This window comes from Mirounga leonina, unplaced genomic scaffold (assembly GCF_011800145.1).
Source record: "Mirounga leonina isolate KUSES-001 unplaced genomic scaffold, KU_Mleo_1.0 Mir_150, whole genome shotgun sequence".
In the NCBI taxonomy this organism is placed as follows: Eukaryota; Metazoa; Chordata; class Mammalia; order Carnivora; family Phocidae; genus Mirounga; species Mirounga leonina.
This window is the reverse complement of record NW_023270374.1, coordinates 19,481,493-19,491,806: the sequence shown is the minus strand read 5'-3', so window position 1 is coordinate 19,491,806 and position 10,314 is coordinate 19,481,493. Positions and strand designations below refer to the sequence as shown.

The following is a 10,314-nucleotide window of genomic DNA, read 5'->3' as shown; positions in this document are numbered from 1 at the left end:
ACAGGTGTTAGCAACCCAGGCTGTCCCCATATTATATTAACATTATAATAATATTCACCTTTCCATGGCTATTCAACAGAGCATTTCCATCACACTCAAGGACCAATCTTATTTTTGCAGCGCCTTTTTTGGTGAAGAGTGGAAGGAGAGTTGGTTTCCTGATACCAGTTGCAATTTTTTGTATAAACAGCCCTCAGTAACCCTGAACTGTGTACTATATGAGTTCATTGATGGGTTGTTCCAGATGTTTTCTGGTGCTCCTGAGAAGTACTAACTCTCTGTCAGTACTGAGGCACTTGAGAAACACAAATCAGACACCAAATCCAGAATTTGCATTCATGCAGATATATTAAATTAGAGCCAATTAGCAATTATGGTAAATTCTTCTATTGTTGTGAGGCTTAGTGGAAGAATTCAAGAGAATAGAATTCTTGAGAGTGCTTATTAATTCAAACAAACATTAGGCTGAAGATTTCACATGGGGAAAAAACTCAAGATGGAAATAATAAAAATACAATCAGGAGCTCATTTTCAAAGAGATCCAAAATAATTGAAATAATAACTAACATTTATCTTTAGGGCAGCACTTTTCCTATAAGCCTGTCCTCACTTACAGCCCTGTGAGGGACATCTCCATGTCACAGATGAAGGTGTTGAGCACAGAGTAACTTGCCAGAGGACACACAACTGGTAAGAAGCAGAACCAAGCCTCTGGTATCTTTTCCAAAATCCTGTGAAGCTTCCCCTGGGTGCCAAGTTTTGTTCTATGAAAGTGAAAGCATATAATTAATAAGAGAATGGATTATTAATAGATTTTAAAAAGTAAGTTCCTCACTCTTTTTTTATTGTAAAAGGATACATGACATGAAATTTGCCCTTTTAAAAAATTTTAAGTGTCTGACTTTTGATGTTATACTTCTTTATCTTCACAGCGTTCTAGAGCATCACTGTGCAACAGAAATACAACAGGAGTCACAGAGATGAGTCTAAATTTTCTAGTAACCACTTAAAAAAGCAAAAAAAAAAGGGGGGGGTGCTTGGCTGGCTCAGTTAGTGGAGCGTGCAACTCCTGATGTTGGGGTTTTGAGTTTGAGCCCCATGTTGGGCGTAGAGATTACTTAAAAATAAAAATCTAAAAAAAAAGGAAAAATAAATGAAATTAATTTTGATGCTAGATTTTATTTAATTCAATATATCCCAAATCATTTCAACGTGTAGTCAATACAAAATTTATTACCATGATATTATACATTCTTTAGTTCTATACAAGTCTTTGAGATCCTGTGTGTATTTTTCACTTACTGCACGTTTTAATTTGGATCCTCAGTTTTCATTGGAAGCATTTAATCTGTGTTTAGATTTCATAAAACTTATAGTTGAAAGGTTGTCCCAAAGTTAAAGGTTTCTTTTTTCTTTAAGTTTTATTTATTTATTTGAGAGAGAGGGAGGGAGGGAGGGAGTGCATGAGCAGGGGATGGGGGCAGAGGGAGAGGGAGAGAGAAAATCTTAAGCAGGTTCCATGCTCAGCACAGAGCCTGACATGGGGCTCAATCCCATGACCCTGAGATCATGACCTGAGCCAAATCAAGAGTCAGATTCTTAACCAATTGAGCCACCCAAGCACCCCCAGAGTTAAAGGTTTATTTTTTTAATTTTATTTTATTATGTTATGTTAATCACCATACATTACATCATTAGTTTTTGATGTAGTGTTCCATGATTCATTTTTTGCCTGTAACACCCAGTGCTCCATTCAATACGCACCCTCCTTAATACCCATCACCAGGCTAACCCATCCCCCCACCTCCCTCCCCTCTAGAACCCTCAGTTTGTTTCTCAGAGTCCATAGTCTCTCATGGTTCGTCTCCCCCTCCAATTCCCCCCTTCATTTTTCCCATCCTACTATCTTTTTTTTTTTTTTTTAACATATAATGTATTATTTGTTTCAGGGGTATAGGTCTGTGATTCATCAGTCTTACACAATTCACAGTGCTCACCATAGCACATACCCTCCCCAATATCTATCACTCAGCCACCCTATCCCTCCCACCCCCACCACTCCAGCAACCCTCAGTTTTAAGAATTCCTCATATCAGTGAGATCATATGATACTTGTCTTTCTCTGATTAACTTATTTCTCTTAGCCTAATACCCTCTAGTTCCATCCACATCGTTGCAAATGGCAAGATTTCAGGGTTTTTTTTATGGCTGCATAATATTCCATTGTATATCTACACCACATCTTCTTTATCCATTCATCTGTTGATGGACATCTTGGCTCTTTCCATAGTTTGGTTATTGTGGACATTGCTGCTATAAACATTGGGGTGCAGGTGCCCCTTTGGATCACTAAGGTTTCTTTTTAAAATTTTTTTTATTTAAATTCAACTTAGTTAACATATACTGTATTATTAGCTTCAGGGGTAGAATTTAGTGATTCATCAGTTGCATATAACCCAGTGCTCATTACATCAAGTGCCCTCCTTAATGCCCATCACCAATTACCCCATCCCCTTACCCACCTCCCCTTCACAAAATTAAAGGTTTCTAATAACTGAATACAGTATCAGTTTTTAAATGTAAATGAACTTAAACAAGATTAAAATTTTAGTTCCTCATTGCACTAGCCACATTGCAAGGGTCCAAAAACCACAAGTGGCTAACAGCTACCATATTGGACAGCACAGATCTAGAACAGGGGCTCACAAACTTTTTCTGTGGACATATTTAGGGGAGCCTAATTAGGCTGTAGAGCCATATTAGGGTGTGGACATATTTGGGGAACCTACTACAGGTATGATTATAGTCTCATCATTTTTCTAATATAAAGACTTTATTTTCTTAGGGCAGTTTTAGGTTTATCACAAAATTGAGAGGAAGATACAAAGATTTCCCATACACCCCCTGCCCCCACACATGCACAGCCTCCCTCATCATCAGCATTCCCCCCACCCCAGAATGGCACTTTTTTTAAACCTAGGATCAACTTACATTGAGACATCATAATCTGGGGCATTGTTTGTTTCTGTCTTATAAAGAACATAGAGATGAAATTTTTAAATTCGAGAATCTCTGTTTTTTACTATGTCAGTTAAATCTGTCTACGTTTATCATGATGGTTGATATATGTAGACTTATTTCCACTAAACTGTTTGTGCTTTTTATTTATTCTTTTTCCCCAATAACTTCTTTTTTGTTCTTTTTTTCTGCAGTCTACTTGATCAAATTTTATTTACCCTCTTCCTGTTTTGAATTCTACTAAGTTAAGAGTTATTATTCTTTCTTATTCTTGTAGTAATAATCTTAATATTTTAAATGTTACCTGTTTTTTTACAACTAGCATTTTGGGAATGTGCACACACACACACTTTCAGAAATGTTGGTGTTTAGCATTTATTAACACAGCCGGAACTAAAAGATGAAGCTACCAAGGACATGGGACAGAAGCAGGTACCCCTCTTTATACAATGTATCACTGCGTTGTATGCACTGAAAGGCTTATCCATCTGGCTCCGGACAGACTAGGGTATATGTGAAGGACAGCAGCTGTGCATCATGCTTGAATCTCATACTCCCACCCCCTCCCCCAACCCCCACCTCCAGCTCCAGAAGAGCTTCTAGTGTTAGCAGCAGGTAGTCAACAGATATTTGTGGATTACGTGTAGAGTGGATGGAAATCACGTGGTTTGGATATAAACTACCAGGAATGAATCATCAGATTCAACAAACAGGAGACTTCACATCCCTAGAAGTTATAGATTAAAAAAGAAATCTATAGATAATAAAAGAAATGATATCAGTTTATTATGGAAAAGTGAAGAAATACTGATAACTGAAAAGAGGAAAAGTAAAATTAGCCCACCCTGAGCTAACACTGTTAATATTTTTGTGTGCATATCTTTAAAGTCTTTTTTTCCTTCTGCTTATAGGTATATGGATGTAGGTTTTTAATGCTAGTTTCTTCTTCTCTTTTTTTTTTTTCACTCTAGCTGACATCCCTCTAGTTACATTTCTCATGGAACTCATATAATCTCATGATTACTTTCTAGGATAAATTCTTTAAAATAGGCACTGAGCCAGAGGGTTTGTGCCTTTCCAAGGCTTTTGATACATGCTACCAATTGCCTTTCGGAAAGGCGACACCGATTTGCTCTGTCGGGGTTCAGTGCTGTGAATGCAGTAACACTGGAGGGGCTCATTCCCCACCGATAATTGAGTCATCTGAGAAATGCTGGTGGGGGTAGAGGTGGGGAAGGTGAAACTGTTTTTCTTCCTCCCTCCTCTGTGCCAGGCACTCAGCCCACAGTGGTGGAGAGGAGACGGCTTGGAGAAATACTGAAAGGAAGAGGCAAACTAATCTGTCCTTAATGATTTCCGTCTGATTAGGGGATTAAGATATACAGAAAACGAGAAGGGGCTGCCTTTGCAGATGGGCAGCACACCTGCATATCTGGGGGGCACAGCATTTCTCTTCTCGGTGCCAAAGCATAGCAAGGCTCAGACTCAGGCCTCCCGACCTTTCCATTTGCATCAGAGCAAGCGGGACACGGGAGATCAGGCAAAGGGGTCATGGAGGTGTGGAGGGCTCCACACTGATGGGGGAGGAGGGTAGACATGAGAGGCAAGGTGCCTCATTCCCACCCAGACCCTGGCTCCAGCCTGTTGTCCTTCCCAGGTTCTGCGACAGGATTTCCTTACTTGGCTTTGATTCTCATTGTCCTTTCCCAACATCGTGGATCGGAAGTTTTGTGCTCTTGAGGAGTCGTGAACATTCTACATGAATGGGACAGCAAGGGACGGCCGTGAGTAAGAATATTATACCTATCTTCTCCGCTCATGGGCATATCCCCCTCTGATCCACCAGACATCACTTACGAAGCCCAAGTTCAAAGATAAAGGGATTACAAGTGTCAAGACAGGAACAGCAGAGCATTAGGCTAAGCCTGGGGCCCTTCCGAGCATGCAGCCCTCAGGTGATTCAGATCCTGAGGCTGGTGCTGTTGGCGCTTAACTCTTCTCTCTACCTCTAGCCTCTGGCAACCGCCGATCTGTTGTCCTGCCCTACGGTTTTGCCTTTTCAAGAATGTAATATAAAAAGAATCCCACAGTGTATAACTTGGTGAATCTGGCAGCTACCATGTAGCATGTGCATCCGAGGTTCCTCTCTGCCGGAGCGTGTCAGTCCTCCATCCTGCGGATGTACCGGGCTTTCTGTCTCCGCCCCAGCTGAGGGGCAACCTTAGTCTTAGGGCTGAGGGGCATTCCTGTTCTGTGAATTTTCAGATTAACCTGAATCTGTTTTTTATTTTTTATTTTTTTTTTTGAGGCAGATCCTGGATGCCGCTGCCTGACCCACGCCCCATAGCCAGTTGCTTTGGTCAGAAGCCCTCTCTTCTCCTTTATGGTGTGGTGAGGAAAACAACATGCAAATGAAGTCAGCGGTGAACTCCAGGCTGAGGAAGGTTTGGGGAAGGCATGGGAGGGGTTTGTACTTCAGGAAAGGCCATACAACAAACAGGAAGAGTGTGCGTTATGTGTGAAGGGTTACCCTGAGCCAGCAGGCTGAAGGGAATGCTGACTTCTTACTTTTCCAGTTGAATTTATTCCTTGAGCCTAAATCCCTAGCTCTGAATCGACTTGGTAGACACTGGTCTACTCGAGCTCTGTGATTCAAAGAAAATTCTGGAAGTCAGGCAGGCAGATCTGTCACTGCCCTGGTGCCCCGAGGCCGGGTTTGGAGTACGCCAGTGAGCTCCTGCCAGGCTGGACTGCAGGGCCTTGTGTCCAGGTGGAGGGTTGGACCGACCCAGAATGTAGATCATGAAAGAAGACTCAGGTAGCTGAGCCATGATGCTACGGCGGCCTAGGTGTAAAGATGCATCTGAGGCTTTCAATGCTGCCCTCAGCCCATCATGCTCAAGGCTGTTTTGGTGCACGGGCTCCCTCCTGCAAGCCCCAGGGCTTGGCACCTGGGCAGGCTGGTCACAAGTGGTGGCAGTGAGTAAAATGACGGCCAAGTCCAGTGTGGTGTGTGTGTCTCTGTCTCCCAGAGGCCCCAGCAGGATTGAGCCCTGCATGCCCACAGTGGACACCTTCACACTCCAGGGGCTGGCCCCCTCCCCCCTCACCTCCTCACTTCCTCGGACCACCCCCTTTAAGAACCTTTTGCACTTGAACCTCAGGGCCTGCAGAAGAGGTCAAGCACCTTACATGGGGGTCCAGTGTATTGTGGTGTCAGAGGCTTCTTGGCCTAACCGGTGTGTCTCTGCTCAGATGGCATCCTGGACTCTCCTTCCCAACCGTACCTCACAGCACGGTGACCGCTTGTCCTGAGCACCAGCTAAGGTGAAACTTGCCTTTTCCTCTTCCTCTTCCTTTTGCTTTTTTTTTTTTTCCTCCTAACATGAGTCAAGTTCCTGGCATAGGGCAGGGCCTCCACGGTCATTGCTTATTATTGGGGAGGGTGAAATGCTGATAGAGCCGCTGGGAATGCGTGCTCCGTATCGGAAGAGGCCCCCAGAGACGGTGGAAGAAACCACACTGAACTCGGTCATCTCGGGATGTACCCTGAATGTTTTGTGTCTTGGCTTTCCCCCCCTTGGCTGGGTTGTGGGGCTTTTCCTGAGCTGGGTAGGGAAGGGATAGAGCTGAGAGTGTGGGCGTCTGCCTAAGTCCTCTTGAGGTTATTGGAGAGGCTATTATTTGTCTTTTTTTCTCATCTTACTCCGTGTCAACTTGGGGGAAGAAGAGGGCAGGACCCGGTAAGTCGAAGGCTCTGGTGTGGGGGGTCCGGTCCCCTTGGCTCTCCTTGGGGGCCACTCCCGGCTAATTTGTGACCTGTTTGGTGTCAGGTGTCCCACCTTCACCCCCCGAGGCCCCTCCGCCCTGTCCACCGGCTCCCCGCGCTGCCTGCGTTCCTGGCCGTGTCGTTCGGATCCTTCGGGCTCACTGCGGTGGCAGCTTGGCTTGGACTAGCGAGGGCTGTCTCCTCTCGGTCCTCGGTGGAAACTTACTTCTTAAGAGAACAAGCCGTAAACAGCAAGCAGGCTGGTGACCGGAGCGCTCTGTTCTAACAGTGCGGAGAACAGGTACCTCGCATCCCTCTCCCCGAGCCACGCAGCGAGGGGCGGGGCACGGGGAGGGGCCTGGAGGCCCGCATCTGGCTGCTGGCTTCCTCCAGGCCTCAGTCTCCCCGTCTGCAAAAGGGGTGAACAATAATAGCGTTCACCACACTGGAATTTTTTGTTCTACTTTTCTTGAAGAATAATATCCATAAGCACAGCCACTGTATGCGTGCAGTCGACAGATGTTTCCAAACTGAGCACGCTCAGGTAACCAGCATCCAGATGAAGAACCAGAACTTTCTTAAGACTCCTCATGGTCTCCTTCTCTGCAGAAGAGGGTTGTTTTGAGGATAGATGAGCTGATATTTGTAAAGTCCTCAGAAGAGTGCCTAGCACGGAGTAATCACTTTAATCACTATTTGTTAAAAAATAAATGAATTAGAAGGGAACTTCGGCTTTCTGAGGTTGCAGCTTCTTACTTTATTTTAGTGAAAGCACAGCTATCTTGCAAGTTCAGGCCCCCGCTCTCTCTCTCCTTAACGTGCAGCAGGCAGGATGAATTAAGACTCTTCAAAATAATCAATTATTTCCTTATCACAGAAGGCCAGATGGTGCATTATTCGGCAAACAGCTTCTGTGGAATGCCAACAATTTTGCTTTGATGAGAAAAGAAATATGCAATTAGGCTGCTGTCATCCTCAACAAAGAGCCAGATGTACGGCAGCCAGCCCTCCAGGAGGAGCCAACACAGCCTGGGCCCAGGTTAGGGGTCCGGGGGTGATGGGGGAAGGAGGTCTGGAAGGCACTTCCTTTGTCACCTGCACATGCCACGAGAGACATAAGGAAAACTGGCCTGAGGACAGTTCCCCTGGAATTGGCCAAAATGGCCTGAAGCAGGGTCGAAGAGTTAGTACATGCACAATTACCTCCACACAATGTTTTAAAACTTACAAGCAGAGGAAATGGTTATGCCATTATGGTGACGTGTTGTACTTTTATTCAACCTTGGAATACATCTGTGTTCCTTCCCTTGTCTTTGTTACACAAAGCCAATTAAAGAGAAAACATCAAAAAATCACATTGAACCATTTAGAAGGGGGAAAAATGATGGTTAATGACGTATTTTCTAGAACACATGAAATTCTGGGAAGGTCGTTAAGTATTCTCTTCTACCATCACCTGGGACCACTTATAGAGCTATAAAGACACAGGGAAGAAGGTGAAAGAGGATCTGGAGACATCTGATTGGGGGAGGGGGGACGAGAGGGCAGGAGGCAGCTCCTGGAGGTGTTGGCGTATCATGTGGCCCTGGAAGGTACTCTCACATTTTGCAGGGAGAGGCCTGGACAGTAAGAGCAGTAAGGGAAACAGCCAGGTACTGGTTTCTAAAAATTTATAACATTCTCTGGAGGGCAGAGAGATCTTTTTAAATCTTAGATCTTACTGATTTCTCTGGACAAGGGTAGCCAGCGATTTTTTTTAATTAATAAGTAAATTTGCTTCTGAGTTGTAGGTCCATGTTCCATTTTCTGGAAATCAAGAGCTTTTTTTTAAAAAAAAGATTTATTTATTTATTTGAGAGAGAGAGAAAGAGAGAGGGAGTACGAGTTGAGGGGGCGGGGACAGAGGGAGAGAGAGAATCTCAAGCAGATTCCCCACTAAGCATGGAGCCCAATGTGGTGCTCCATCCCATGACCCATGAAATCATGACCTGAGTTGAAATCACGAGTTGGTCGCTTAACCGACTGAGCTACCCAGGCGCCCCAAGACCATTTTTATTAGGTTTAGACTCAGTCCTCTTTGGGCATGTCTCAGAGGCCAGAGCTGCTTCCATGGTGTAGAATGCCACCACCATCCCTGAGTGGGGCCTCTGTGTGTCTCTGTTGGAGGAATTTGGTATAGAGAAAGGTCCAAATGGGAAACCAACTGGGGATGTCATGGCTCTTCCAGCTCTTTCTTCTGTCCAGCCACAAAGAAGTTGGATGCAGTCCCCTTTACCTTACTTCAGGGTTTTTTAATCAAGAAGAAATGTAGGTGACTTGGGTGTATGTGCATGAGGGAGAGAGAGAGAAAGAAGGAGGTAGAGAGAGTACTTCATTCAATGCCTATGAATGTCTGAACTCTAATAACTTGGGTGTGCAGATTCCATAGAAACAATCCATGTATGATGTCCCAAAATAATTCATTAAAATCAGGGCCTTACACTGTGCACGAAACATCCGGATTTCAGATCCTGTGCAAATTGACTGTGGTTGCTGTGGGCAGGAGGAAAGTTTATGTCCTTCAGCTAGTTGAACTGAAGTCCAATTGGCTGGATTGGACAATTCACAGTTTCTACTGTAGTCCTATACTAACTCAGCAAAAAAAAAAAAAAAAAAAAAAAAATCAAACCATCAGGTTGTTAAATTTGTAAAAGTCTGCAAGGATTTTGTGAACTCTTTGCATTAGCCCACTAATTTTTCCAACTTTCTGATATGAGATGTTCAGTCTGGGTTAGAGTGTTTCTCTTACCTCTTAGGCATTAGGGCTCCCAAAGGTAGGTAGGTGAATATACTGTTTATAAGGATTTGTAAGGATATGAGGACAGGGGTAGATTATGAATTGGTAAATATGGGTTTCAAAGTCTGTCTACATTCCCGTCATCCTCCAGTGTTCTGTCCTAACAGAGGGAGCATGGCGTTCTACTGCTGAGGCACAATCATGCACAGCTTAGATGTGCCTGAGGCTTCCCCTAGGAAGAGTTATACAGCCAATGCAGGTCATCATCAGTGGTAAACTTGAGATGGCACTAAATTCTTTGATACCCCTCCCATTGCGAGGTGGCTGCTAATTCCCCTCTCCTTAATTCTGAGCAAGACTTAGTGATTGGTTTGTCCAAAAAATGTAGTGAGGGGGATATGCTGGAGCTCCTGAGACTAGGTAATAGGAAAACGTTTGGCTTCTGCCCAGACTTCTCAGAACGCCCACTCTTAGACCCAGATCCCATGTTGTAAGGAAGCTCAAGACCTGAAGAGAAGCCCATGTGGAAATAAACCAAAACCCCAGGATGCCAACTCTGGCTGAGCTCCCAGCTGACAGCTAGCGCCAACTTGCCAGCCAAGTGACGGAACCATTTTGAAAGTGGATACGCAACCCCAAAGGAGTTGCTCCAGGTGATGCTACATTAAGCAGAGATGAGCTGCACCCTCCAAGTCTTGTCCAAATTACATATTCATGAGCAAAATGACAGTTGTTGTTTTAAACTACTAAG

At 44.3% G+C, this 10,314-nt stretch overlaps 1 long non-coding RNA gene across 2 annotated transcripts; it reads left to right on the top strand.

The window, feature by feature from the left end:
• The first annotated feature begins 6,393 nt into the window (after positions 1–6,393).
• On the top strand, positions 6,394–7,820 carry LOC118011265. 2 transcript variants are annotated; one of them, XR_004679439.1, is made up of 3 exons: positions 6,394–6,761; positions 6,852–7,088; positions 7,665–7,820. It is a non-coding gene; the product is annotated as an uncharacterized LOC118011265 (long non-coding RNA). The 2 variants fall into 2 exon arrangements; XR_004679440.1 differs by having other exon boundaries at positions 6,852–7,331.
• Positions 7,821–10,314: the final 2,494 nt, after the last annotated feature.